Here is a 12207-nt window from a genome sequence, read left to right on the forward strand (position 1 = left end):
GAGAGGATGAGGGGATTAGGGTTTGGGAGTGTCTGATGGAATAAGAAAGATGGAAAGAAATTGGTTAGAAGAGGTGAGAAGTAACAATACCAACACTTCTGGGAGAAGAGGGCGCGCAGACGTTTTTTAATGAAACGTCTTCGGAAAAACAAACACACTGCAGAGCCCAACGTCTGCGCGCCCTCTTCTCAGTGCAGACAAAAGATGTGGAGAAGTGCTTTTGAGGAAAAACAAACAGCACCTTCCTTTCTTTTACCTCCTAGAGGGTTTTCTCAAAAACCGGTTTCATGTTGTAAACCGATTCAGTTAGGTTAACTTTGGTCAAAACCCTAAACCGGTGTTGGTGGAAAGGAGAAATAGGTTCGGGTCATAAATCGGTGTTGGTGGAAAATATTCGGACCCTGCATAGTTAATGGTTTGGGTCAGATTGAAACGGATTTGGGTTGGGTTGGAACCATGTTGGTAGGGTCGTAAATTGGTTTGAGTGACGAGAGGTGGACCCGATAAACAAACTGGCATTTGGGTCAGGCTGGAACCGGGTTAGCTTAAATCAGTGTAATAGTGTAACGTCCTAGTTTGGATAATAAATAAATGAAATGTCGCGAGTCATTTTAGTTATAGAGCCTTTAGGCTTTGCCTATTTAAACCCTAAAACCCTAAATCATCCTTATCTTTATCATTTCATCATCATTATCACACCCATACACAAACAAATCTCCTACCTCGTCCATTCAAGTTATTCAAGATTCATCCAATCTAAAATAGGTAAACTTTATATTTATTTATCTCGATTCCCTTCTAGTTAAGATTATTAATATGTGACCGAGCCCAACCGACATAAAACGAGCCGACCAAAACAAGTTTCAAGCAAATCTAACAACAATGAAATCATGAAAGCAAAATGAATACAAATCTGAAGATAATAATAAAGATAACAGTAGGTTGTGAAGAACGGAATGCAAGCTATAACAAAACGGTGTGAACAGGGTTCAACGAAACCCGGAGCCCCGTAACCGGAAACCCAAACCAGAATCCGAACTGCTCGGCTAAGGGTTCGAACCCGAGCCCAGATCTGAGCCATAATAAGTCTTGTGTTCAAACCCCTACGAAACCGAACTCGAACCACCCCGTCTGACCAGCGGTGAGCACCCAAGACGGCCACAATCGAGAAACCCAAACCAGATCCAGAAACTCCATTAACCAGTGCGAATCGCCTATGCGAAATGGAGATTTCGCACGGCGTGCGAACTTCCATGCGAGACCCGTACGAAACTTGATGCGAAACCCGATGCGAATTTTTGGTGCGAATTCTCTTGGATGCGGACCGTTGACGTGCGTATAGATGGAGCGTAACCCAGAGGAACGGTGCACAGGCCTAGCCCAACTCCTTCCTCATAACGGTGGAGGCCGGCGCCGGTGGCCGGAGGCTGCAGTGGCGGCGGAGTGAACAAGAAAGAAAAGAAGAAGATGATGGGGGGAGGGAGCAGGTCATGGGTCTTATGTGGGTGTATGGGAATAATAATAATAATAATAATAATAATAATAATAATATTAATAATAATATATTAATATTAGTAGGAATAGAATATTAATAAAGATTTACTTGGATGTGAGGACCCGAACGAAACCCGAACCCGATACCCGACTCGTTTTGAACCCATAACCCGCCAATGACTTATGGGACTCGGGTGAGGTTATAAATAAGATAAGTGAGGAGGGGTGTTTTGGAAATTGTAAGAAATAATAATAAACATAAATAAGAACTAAGCCGAGCATGGATCAAATGTATACCCGACACGGACCCGGACTCACTTAAGGAAGCGTTAACTCATTAACACGATAAGAATGTGAAGTAATAATAATGAAGCAAGTATAATATAAATAATAAAGAAACGAGTATAACAAATAAATAATTATATAATATAATAAATATGAATAGTAATGAACTAATATAATAATAAAAATAAATGCGATAATGATAAGTGTCGATAAGAACGCAAACTAATAAAGACGATTCACTAATAAGATAAAGCCAAGTATATTAAGTGAATATGAACGGTTAAAAAAGAATGCGTGTCGGTTCCGTTAACTTAAAAAGTTAACCTCATTAACTTTAGAAATGAATAAGAAGAGGATTAATGTATGTACATCATTAACAGTTAGTCGAGCCCAGCTGAAGAGAGGGATTACCATTAATTCAGAAATGAATCGACTCCAGTTGAGTTCTAGCCCCTTTTATGTGTTATGTTTTCGGGGTTGTGTGTATACTACGATGTGTTTAGAATTATACACTTAACTTAAATGGTAAGTGTATATTAGATATATGTTTGCGAATGAATGTGAATTGTATGAATAGATTAACTAGTATGCACGTAGTTGTTATATTAGTTATAATTGAAGAAAGTAGAAAGGAAATGTAACGAAGGTAGAATTGTATGGTTGAATGAATATAGGGTTGCGGACCCTACTAATATCTGCGAAGAATATAGGGTGCGGATCCTGCTAATATCTGCGAAGAATAAAGGGTGGCGGACCCTAATAATATATGCGAAGTTTATAGGATGAAAGGCTCTTAAAATATAGAAAGGACGCGTAGGTATTAATTAAAGAAAGTCAGATAAAGTATGGCAGATTGTATGAATGTATGTACGTATATATGTCTGTATGTATGTATACAAGTATGTATGAATGTTAGAAGAACAGGTAACTAATTAATACGTATCCTCGGACGCGTATTATTAAGTAAGTGGATGCAATGTATGTTAATTAACTAGAACTCACTCAGCGTAGCTGACTTTTAGTATGCACGCAGGTGAGTAGAATGAGGCAGGTTGCTTAGAGTGGGACACTTGGCAAATAAAAGAAGACTGGCATCGAAGAAAAGAAGAATCACGCGTTATTTGTATTATGTTAAGTCTTATGTTATTTCAGTTTAAGGACAAAGTATTTAAGCTTATGTAAGAATGATTGACTTTATATTCCGCGAAATGTTTTAATTAACTCTGATTTTCCGAATTATGTGAATGAGTAAAGCCAACCAGCGAGAAAGTAGGGCACCCGGGTCCGGGGCCTTACAAATAGGTAGCATCATGTCGAGTTACGAACCGCTTTGGGCTTCCAGCGTGGTTTTAACACCTTTATTCTCTCCTACCTTTCTTCTTATCTGCCCTACACAAAGATCTCATCTTCACTGATCTTCATCTCCATTGCAGCCCTTTCAAAGGGTCTCTTCATGACTCTCAAAAGCCTGAAGATGGTCTTATAATAGCCAAGGTGGAACATCCTCGTTTTAGAGATTATTTAAATTAGATAATATAAGGTCGTTTAAACGGATGTTGTGTTGTGTTATTTAAGTTAAGTAAATAATATGTATAGAATGGATAAGGTTAAGAGAGATAAATTGGACTTAAGAGTGATTTGGGCCTAAAAGCCTTTGGGCTTTGCCTATTTAAACCCTAAACCCTAGTTTTATCCTTATCTCCATTTCACCATCATTATCCCACCCCTACACACACAAAACCTCTTGTGCACAAACGTTCTCAAATCCAAATTCATCCAACCAAGATATTCAAGATCTAGTTTAATCAAATCCAAAAAGGTAAACCTTATAACTATTTCAATATATTTCTCGTTAAGATTATTAACGCGCAAACCGAGCCAAACCGATATTAAACGAACCAGGCTAAACAAGTTTCAAACAAATATAAGAATAATAATAAAATCATGAGATTTAACAGATACAAATGAAAATAATTTGGTGCAAACGGGTTCGGTGAAACCCGAATCCTAACAGTCGGTCAAACTGGAACTCGAGCCCAGATCCGAGCCATGACGAGTCTCGCGTCCCAAGCCTCTGTCAAACCGAACCCAAACAGGTTCGGGGTGTACGAGTTTAAAACCCAGATCTGAGTGACGACGGAAACCCGGTATGCGAAAAGTCTGAGAAGCGAAATTCGGCGTGCGACACAATCTGATGCGAAACAGTAAATTCGCATCCCAAGCGAAAAACCCTAAGCGAAATACTCCAAGCGAAACCCTTTATGCGAAATCCCTCATGCGAAATTCCTCATGCGAAACCTGACGCGAAATCCCATGCGAATCAGCTTCAATGACACGATGGTGGTCGCCGGAAGGAGAAGGAAGCACTGGGTGACGGCGGCGCTAGGGAAGCACGATGGTGGTGGGGATTGGTGAATGGGCGGAATCGGTAGCGGCGTGGCTGCGGTGGTTGATGGAAGCCGCAAGCAGGGAAGAAAGAAAGAGGAAGATGAAGAGTTGGGGGGGGGGGCTCTTGGGACGGTTAAAGGTTAGGGTTAGGGTTGGGTGGTTGGTGAGTATATATAATAATAATGATAATAATAATAATAATAATTTTTTTTAAACGACTAATTTAGATCACTCACGGACCACTAATATAAAGTTTAATAATAATCCCATTAATAATAAATAATAATAATATAATACTAAGAGTGTGTGCGGATGCAAGAACTTGAACGAACCCGAGACCGACTTGTCTAATGACCCGTGAACCGCCCGAATAAAGGAATGTGAGTTGAAGGTGAACCAAACACAAGAACCTACCCGCTAAAGAAATGAAATATTAATGGAGTTAAGTATAAACCCGAACCCGAACTCGCTTAGGGAAACGCAACTCATAAACGCATTAAGGACGTAAATTAATAATAATGAAGTGAATAAAATAATAAATATATAATAACAATAAATGAGGATTTAAAGTATATTAAATTAATATGAACGGTTTAAGAAGGTTACATGTTGGTTCAGTTAACTTGAAAGTTAACCCCGTTAACTTAAGAAAGGAATAACATGAGATTATAGAGGATTGATATGTGTACATTATTAACAGTTAGTCGGGCACAGTTGAAGAAAAGAATTACTATTAACGGTGAACGCAACAGGATCCAGGTGAGTTATAGCCCCCTTTTTCCTTTAAACGTTTTTGGGGCTGTATGCATACTCCTATGTGAAAGAATAGATATGTGTGACTTTAGTTAATGACATATATCTTGTATGAACGTGTTTATATATATTAATTTATATATATATATATATATACCAAAAGAACCAGAAGGTCCTTATACAATGAAACATACTCATGATAGATTGAATAATAGAAAGCATAACTCTTCAACTTCTGAAGATTTAAAAGCTGAAATAGCCAAACTAAAAAGAGAAATAATAAATCTAAAAAAACAAAGTTATGACTTTGAAAAAAGGATCCTAGATCTTGAAAAAACTAGTATTTATAATACTAAATTAGGAGAAACAACTACTAAATCTCCCACTTATTCCGAAATATTCCCTCCTATGAATTTAGAAGATGAACATATTCATACCATAGAAAATATTATATCACAAAAATGGCTGGTAAAGATTACTTTGTTAATTGAGAATAACTTCAAAAATGATTTTATAGTTCTTATTGACTCAGGAGCAGACCTAAATTGTTTAAGAGAAGGTCTTATCCCCACAAAATACTTTGAAAAAACAACGCATATTCTTAGGACAACTAACCACCAAGATATAGGTGTGAAATACAAGCTTCCTAAAGCAAAGATTTGCCACAATGGAGAATGTATTACTACTTCATTCTTATTAGTAAAAAATATATCTAATGAAGTTATCTCAGGAACACCGTTCTTATCAAAAATATTCCCATTAAAGGAAGTAAACAAAAAAGGTTTCACAGCAACCTATAATGGGAAGAATCTCTACTTTGAGTTTATAACTCAACCTATTGAAAAGATGATAAATGAAATATTGATTCAGGCAAAAACTAGTCAGATTAATTTTCTCAAAGAAGAAATTAATGTTAATACAATTGAAGGTTAAAAAACCCGAAACTATTATTAAAAACTGAACTCCTAAAAAACCAATTTACAAATGACATATGTAATGATCATCCAAATGCTTTCTGGGATGAAAAACAACATATAGTTTCTCTCCCTTATGAAGAAGACTTCCATGAAAGTAATGTCCCGACAAAGGCAAGACCGTGTCAAATGAACTCTGAATATTTAGAGTTATGTAAAAAGGAAATATCTTCGCTTCAACAAAAGGGATTAATACATCCCTCAAAATCTCCTTGGTCGTGCACAGCCTTTTATGTAAATAAACATTCTGAACAAGAAAGGGGAGTGCCAAGGTTAGTAATAAATTATAAACCTCTAAATAAGGTATTAAAGTGGATTAGATACCCAATCCCAAACAAAAAAGACTTGTTGGACAGGTTATATGATTCGCTAATCTTTTCAAAATTTGATTTAAAATCTGGGTATTGGCAAATCCAGATTGACCAAAAGGATAGATATAAGACAGCTTTTAACGTTCCTTTTGGTCAGTATGAATGGAACGTTATGCCTTTTGGGCTTAAAAATGCCCCTTCAGAATTTCAAAAAATTATGAATGATATATTCATTCCATTTTCAAACTTTATAATTGTCTACATAGATGATATATTAGTATTTTCTAAAGATATTGAGACTCATTTTAAACATTTAAATTTGTTTAAAACTATTATAATAAAAAACGGACTAGTTATTTCTAGTCAAAAAATGGTGCTATTTCAAACAAATGTTAAGTTCTTGGGACATATAATTGAAAAGGGAAAAATAGTCCCTATCGGTAGGAGTATAGAATTTGCAAATAAATTCCCTGATAAAATTATTGATAAAACCCAATTGCAAAGATTTCTAGGGAGTTTAAATTATATCGCCCCATACTATAAAGACTTAGCTAAAGATTCGTCTATATTATATGATAGATTAAAAAAGAATCCTAAGCGTTGGGACGAAAATCATACAAAAACAGTAATAAAGATAAAACAAAAGGTCTCTAATCTTCCGTGCTTAACCATTGCTAACCCAAATTGGGATAAATTATAGAGACAGATGCTTCAGACATAGGTTTTGGAGGAATACTAAAACAAATTTCTCCTCAAACTAAACAAGAATATTTTGTCCGATTCTATTCAGGAAAGTGATCTGATGGCCAAAAGAATTATGCTACCATAGCTAAAGAGATTTTAGCAATATTAAAGTGTGTTCTAAAATTCCAGGATGATTTATATAACAAAAAATTTATAATAAAAACCGACTGCCAAGCGGCTAGATTCATGTTTAAAAAGGATTTTAAGCATGATGTTTCTAAACAAATGTTTGCCAGATGGCAGTCACAGTTAGTCCCGTTTGACTTTGAAATATTATATAAAAAAAGAACTGACAACAGTCTTCCTGATTTTCTTTCCAGGGAATACATAAATGAGAAGAAAAATTAAAGGTCCTTTAAAGATTTCATTTAATAATATAGAGCAGGATATAAACCTTCATAATCTAATTATGAGAGATCAAATGCGTAGAATCCATGATATACAGCTTGATTTCACTGTTCATCCATATGATAGACTAAGAAGGATCAGATTTTATTATAATACAATTTATAATGCTAGAGAAAGGATAAAACTCCTAAAAGAAAAGGAAAAAAAAATCTCTTCGGCTTAATTTTGTGCTTTCAGGAATGATTCCTCGAGGAAGAGGAAGAGGCTCTCCTAATAGAGGAAGAGGTAGATGACTCAGTATTAATAACAGGCAGGATATAGTCCTAGCCCAAATGGGAACCAGGAGGCTTATAGCCTCAAACATTGCTTCTAGCTCAAATGCTGCCTCCAGTTCAAATGTTGTTAATAACAACACAAATGATACAGAAATTCAAATTGACCCGAATGATCCGTTATATGAAAAGATTAGGGCCATGATACAGGCCCAGAAAGAAGAGGAAGCTTCAAAAGCTCCTATGTAACATCCCGAAATTTCCAAAATGATATTAATTATATTACTTAATAATAGAGGGAAAGTTTACTCGGATTATCAGGAAATAAATAAATAGAGTAGGAGTTGGTATGGGTCGGGCTAGTGTTGGGTAATGGATATGGGTTATGGACTTGGGTTATGAAAGAAGGAAGGAGAGTCCATGGGCTTAAGCCCATGATCCCTAAATATAAATACCATTAACCACCATTTAATCCTCATTTCCATACACACACACACCCAAAACACACACGACCCGAACCAAGATCCGAAGGCGAAAACCCGAGCTTGTTGGTGCTGGAACGTCGTGACGGACCAAAACAACATCAAGGCTTAACCGTGTTCGTAGTTCAACTCGTTCAAGTCAGCCGAGCTCAGTTAAAGAAGGGATTTACAACTATCAGAGGAAGAAGCAGAGTTCAGGTGAGTTTCTAGCCCCATTCCTTGTTATGTTTTCGGGGCTGTGTGCATAATCGATGTGGAGTGTGAATACACTTACCTTAAGTGGTAAGTGTATGCTATAGATGTTATACGAGGTATATATTTTATAATGCTTGTCGGTACGTGAACGATCTTCGGATATTGCACGTATCGCCAAGGATAGTAAATTCCAAGTGGTTGATAGTGTGTACGAATGTTATGATGTGACTGGTTTATTACGTAAATACCGAACTGATATGAAGTGTGATATAGGCAGGTAGAGGTAGAGTGTGTTAAAAGTGGCAAGAGTCTAGCAAGGGTGTTAGTGGCATAACGTGAGCGCGTGATAGGGAAAGCCTGTATGTGCCATCGTTATTATGTGTGTATGATTGTTGATGTGACATGCTTATTATGTAAATGATATGAAGCGTGTTGTAGACAAGTAGAGGTAGAACGTGTTAGAAGTGGCAAGAGTCTAGTAAGAGTGTTAGTGGCATAACGATAGTACGTGGTAGGGTAAGCCTATACGTGCCTTCGTTATTAAAGTGGCATAACGTTTTACGTTATTAAAGTGGAAAAGTGGCATAACGTTTTACGTTATTAAAGTGGCAAAGTGGCATAACGTTATACGTTATTAAAGTGGCAAAATGGCATAACGTTTTACGTTATTAAAGTGGCAAAGTGGCATAACGTTTTTCGTTATTAAGTGGCAAAGTGGCATAACGTTATACGTTATTAAAGTGGCAAAGTGGCAAGGTGGTAGGTGTAAATAAGAGGCTAAGTGGTAAGTTAAGCAGGTTAGATGCGAAAGTGTGAATACACTTACCTTAAGTGGTAAGTGTATAGATGTTATACAAGTAGCTATTATGTAATGCTTGTCGGTACGTGAACGATCTTCGGATATTGCACGTATCGTCAAGGAGAGTGATTGTCAAGTGGTTGTTAGTGTGTATGTATTCTATGATGCGACTTGCTTATTATGTAAATATTGTATTGGTATAAAGAGTGCTGTAGACAAGTAGTGGTAGAGTGTGATAGAAGTGGCAGAGTCTAGTAAGAGTGTTAGTGGCATGACGATAGTACGTGGTAGGGTAAGCCTATACGTGACTTCGTTATTAAGGTGGCATCAAGTGGCATAAAGTGGCATAAGTGGCTAAGCTGTAGGGGTAATTAAGAGGCTAAGCTATAGGGGTAATTAAGTGGTTAAACAGTGGCATGTTAGACAGTGGACTATGTGTCTTCGGATACGTATATATTGTATGAAGTGGTTGTATGATAAGTTGCTTGATTAACTAGAACTCACTCAGCGTAGCTGACTTTTAGTATGCACGCAGGTGAGTAGGATGAGGCAGCTCGCTTGAGGAGACACGTGGCACTGAATAAGAGGCTGGCATCGAAAGACTCAAGACGTTTAAGTTAATGTTCGTTAATTTTGAAAGACAAAATGATGTTTTAAGACAAGGCGTGTTTTGTTACGAAATGTTTTATGAAAGTTTTTATATTCCGCGAAAGTTTTAATGAACTCTGATTTGTAAGAACTGTGTTTATGAGTAAATCCGACGCTAAAGTAAGGCTACCGGGTTCGGGGCCTTACATCCTACTTATGCATATGTTACTCAAGACAATGATGAAGAAGATTCCTGGTTCATAACCGAGAGACAAAAGAAAATAATCCTTCTAAATCAAGAAGATATCGAATCTTTTGATGATCCCTGGATACTTATGCAAAAATATATTGAACCAGCTTCATATGAAGCGCCGTCTTATAAAACACGGCAATATTATGAAAATATTTTGCGACTTAAAGAAACTGCAGAAATAAGACACTTTTATCCCGGAGAGAGAGAAAGAAATATGTATAATTTTAGTAAAGTTTTTATAAAAACAATTATACCTCCTCAAAAATGGGGGTTAAGTACCCTAAAAGAAAGGGAATTCATATATCCCGAAACAACTGACAGGCAAACTTATAAATATAACTATTGGGATTATATCCATGGATTCGAGAAATGTTTGTTTTATGAGAATCCAAAAAGAAAACATTCATGGTTTATAAAATTCAGTGATAATATCTTCAAACAAGGTATACCTTGTTGGTTCCAAAAATGGTTCATTCTATATGGACCAACAGTCCAGATTTTTCTTGAACCATTTAAAGAGTTATATTTGGAATGGGTAAAAGTATCACCCAATCTTATAGAAGCAAAAAATAATATTTCATGGTTTGAGGGAATAGCCTCAATGTACTTTTTTCTAGAATTTTCAATTCCATGGATTTGTAAATGGAAGCCGACCACAGGGTATACCCTAAGGGATAATTTCCCATGCCTTAAAAGGACTTGTTATACCAAGTTCTGAACAAAAATGACCAGGATAAATATATCTACCAACAAGATTGAATGCCAGGATACGGTGGATATAATCACCTCAAGAATAGAATATTATAAAACCCAGATGGTAAAAAGACAACAAAAGGAAATCAACAGTCCGTTCGAACAGATTTCGAAAAGGTTAATAGAAGGAAAACAAGAAGTTTCAAAGTCTGAAATTATCAAGTCTTATATAGAAGAAATGAAAAGAGAATTAAAGAAACATTTTTCTACAACCGATTCCTCAAAGGCCATGTCCATTTCGTCTAATAGTCAGAGAGATTATAATGAGTTTTCTTGTTTAGCAGGAGAGGCACAAGAAATAGAAGACATCACATGCCTAGATGCAGACTTGGAGAAATATCTAAGAAAACTCCAAGAAGAATTCATAGACCAACCGGGGGAATCTTCCCAAAGCAAATTCGACAAAGAAAAAGAAAAGGTCCAAAATAAATAAAGTTTATTCCCTGTTCATAATGGGAATCTCTGAGTGCTCTGATAAAGCTCTGACAAAAGGAGATATCCTATAAATCATGATAAGATTCTCCGACATAGCACCATAATGGAGACTTAGGATGTCAATTTAAATGGCCCTTCTCTTATAGAGCATCTTTACTTTTCTATAACTTTTGTAATTTTAATTTATTTGTTTTGTACTTTTCCCGTATGTTTTCCCTATAAAAGGGGAGTTAGATTTTAGATAGAGGGGGGAAGTTTTAACACCTCTCTTCTTTCCTTTCAGTACTCTTGTATAATATCCAGCAAATTAATAAAAACTTCAAGCTTTGAAGTCTTACTATTGGAGTGTTACTAGTCTTTCATTCTTATTCAAGTAAGAAGTTCTGATTCTATTATATTTGCATTACAAATTTATAAACTATATGATGGGCTAAGCCCTTAAAGTATTGAATCATGGCATAATAACACCCCTTTAAGAAATGGTTCTAAAATTATCTAAGTAATAATTAAGTAAAGGTTAAAGCAATATACTGGCTAAGTTAAAATTATAGACTGGCAGTTAGTATGTAAGGAAACTTTGTCCGTATGTTTAATTTGTTTTTAGGACGCCTTTTCATTCCTTACAAACTATCTTGACGGTTTATGGCTTTGTAAAACTTACTTATCCATGTCTACTCTGTTACTAATGGTATCAGATCAGTCACAGTTAGCCCCTTTTGACTTTGAAATATTATATAAAAAAGGAACTGACAACAGTCTTTCTGATTTTCTTTCCAGGGAATACATAAATGAGAAGAAAAATTATATATATATATATATATAGTTGAATGTTGAATGGTAGTTAATAGAATAGAAAGAGTTAAGGAATATATCCTACTAATGCTTGTGTAGAATGTTATATGAATATCAATGAGTATGAATGCTATGTATAGAAGAATGTGTATATGTTCATGCGTAGAACCTTCGAGCCTCATGCATGCGTAATAAGTTAGGATGGCAAATCCCTCTAACTTTATAAGGCTCGGTTAAGAGCAAGGAAGGCTCGGTTATGAGCAAAGATAGGAGGCTCGGTTATGAGTAAGCGTACAAGAATATAGTTGTGAAATGATTGATATACAGACATAGAGAAAGTA

Source organism: Bidens hawaiensis, unplaced genomic scaffold (assembly GCF_021521415.1).
Source record: "Bidens hawaiensis isolate Kalapana, Puna unplaced genomic scaffold, B.hawaiensis_p1.1 tig00016868_1, whole genome shotgun sequence".
NCBI classification, from domain to species: Eukaryota; Viridiplantae; Streptophyta; class Magnoliopsida; order Asterales; family Asteraceae; genus Bidens; species Bidens hawaiensis.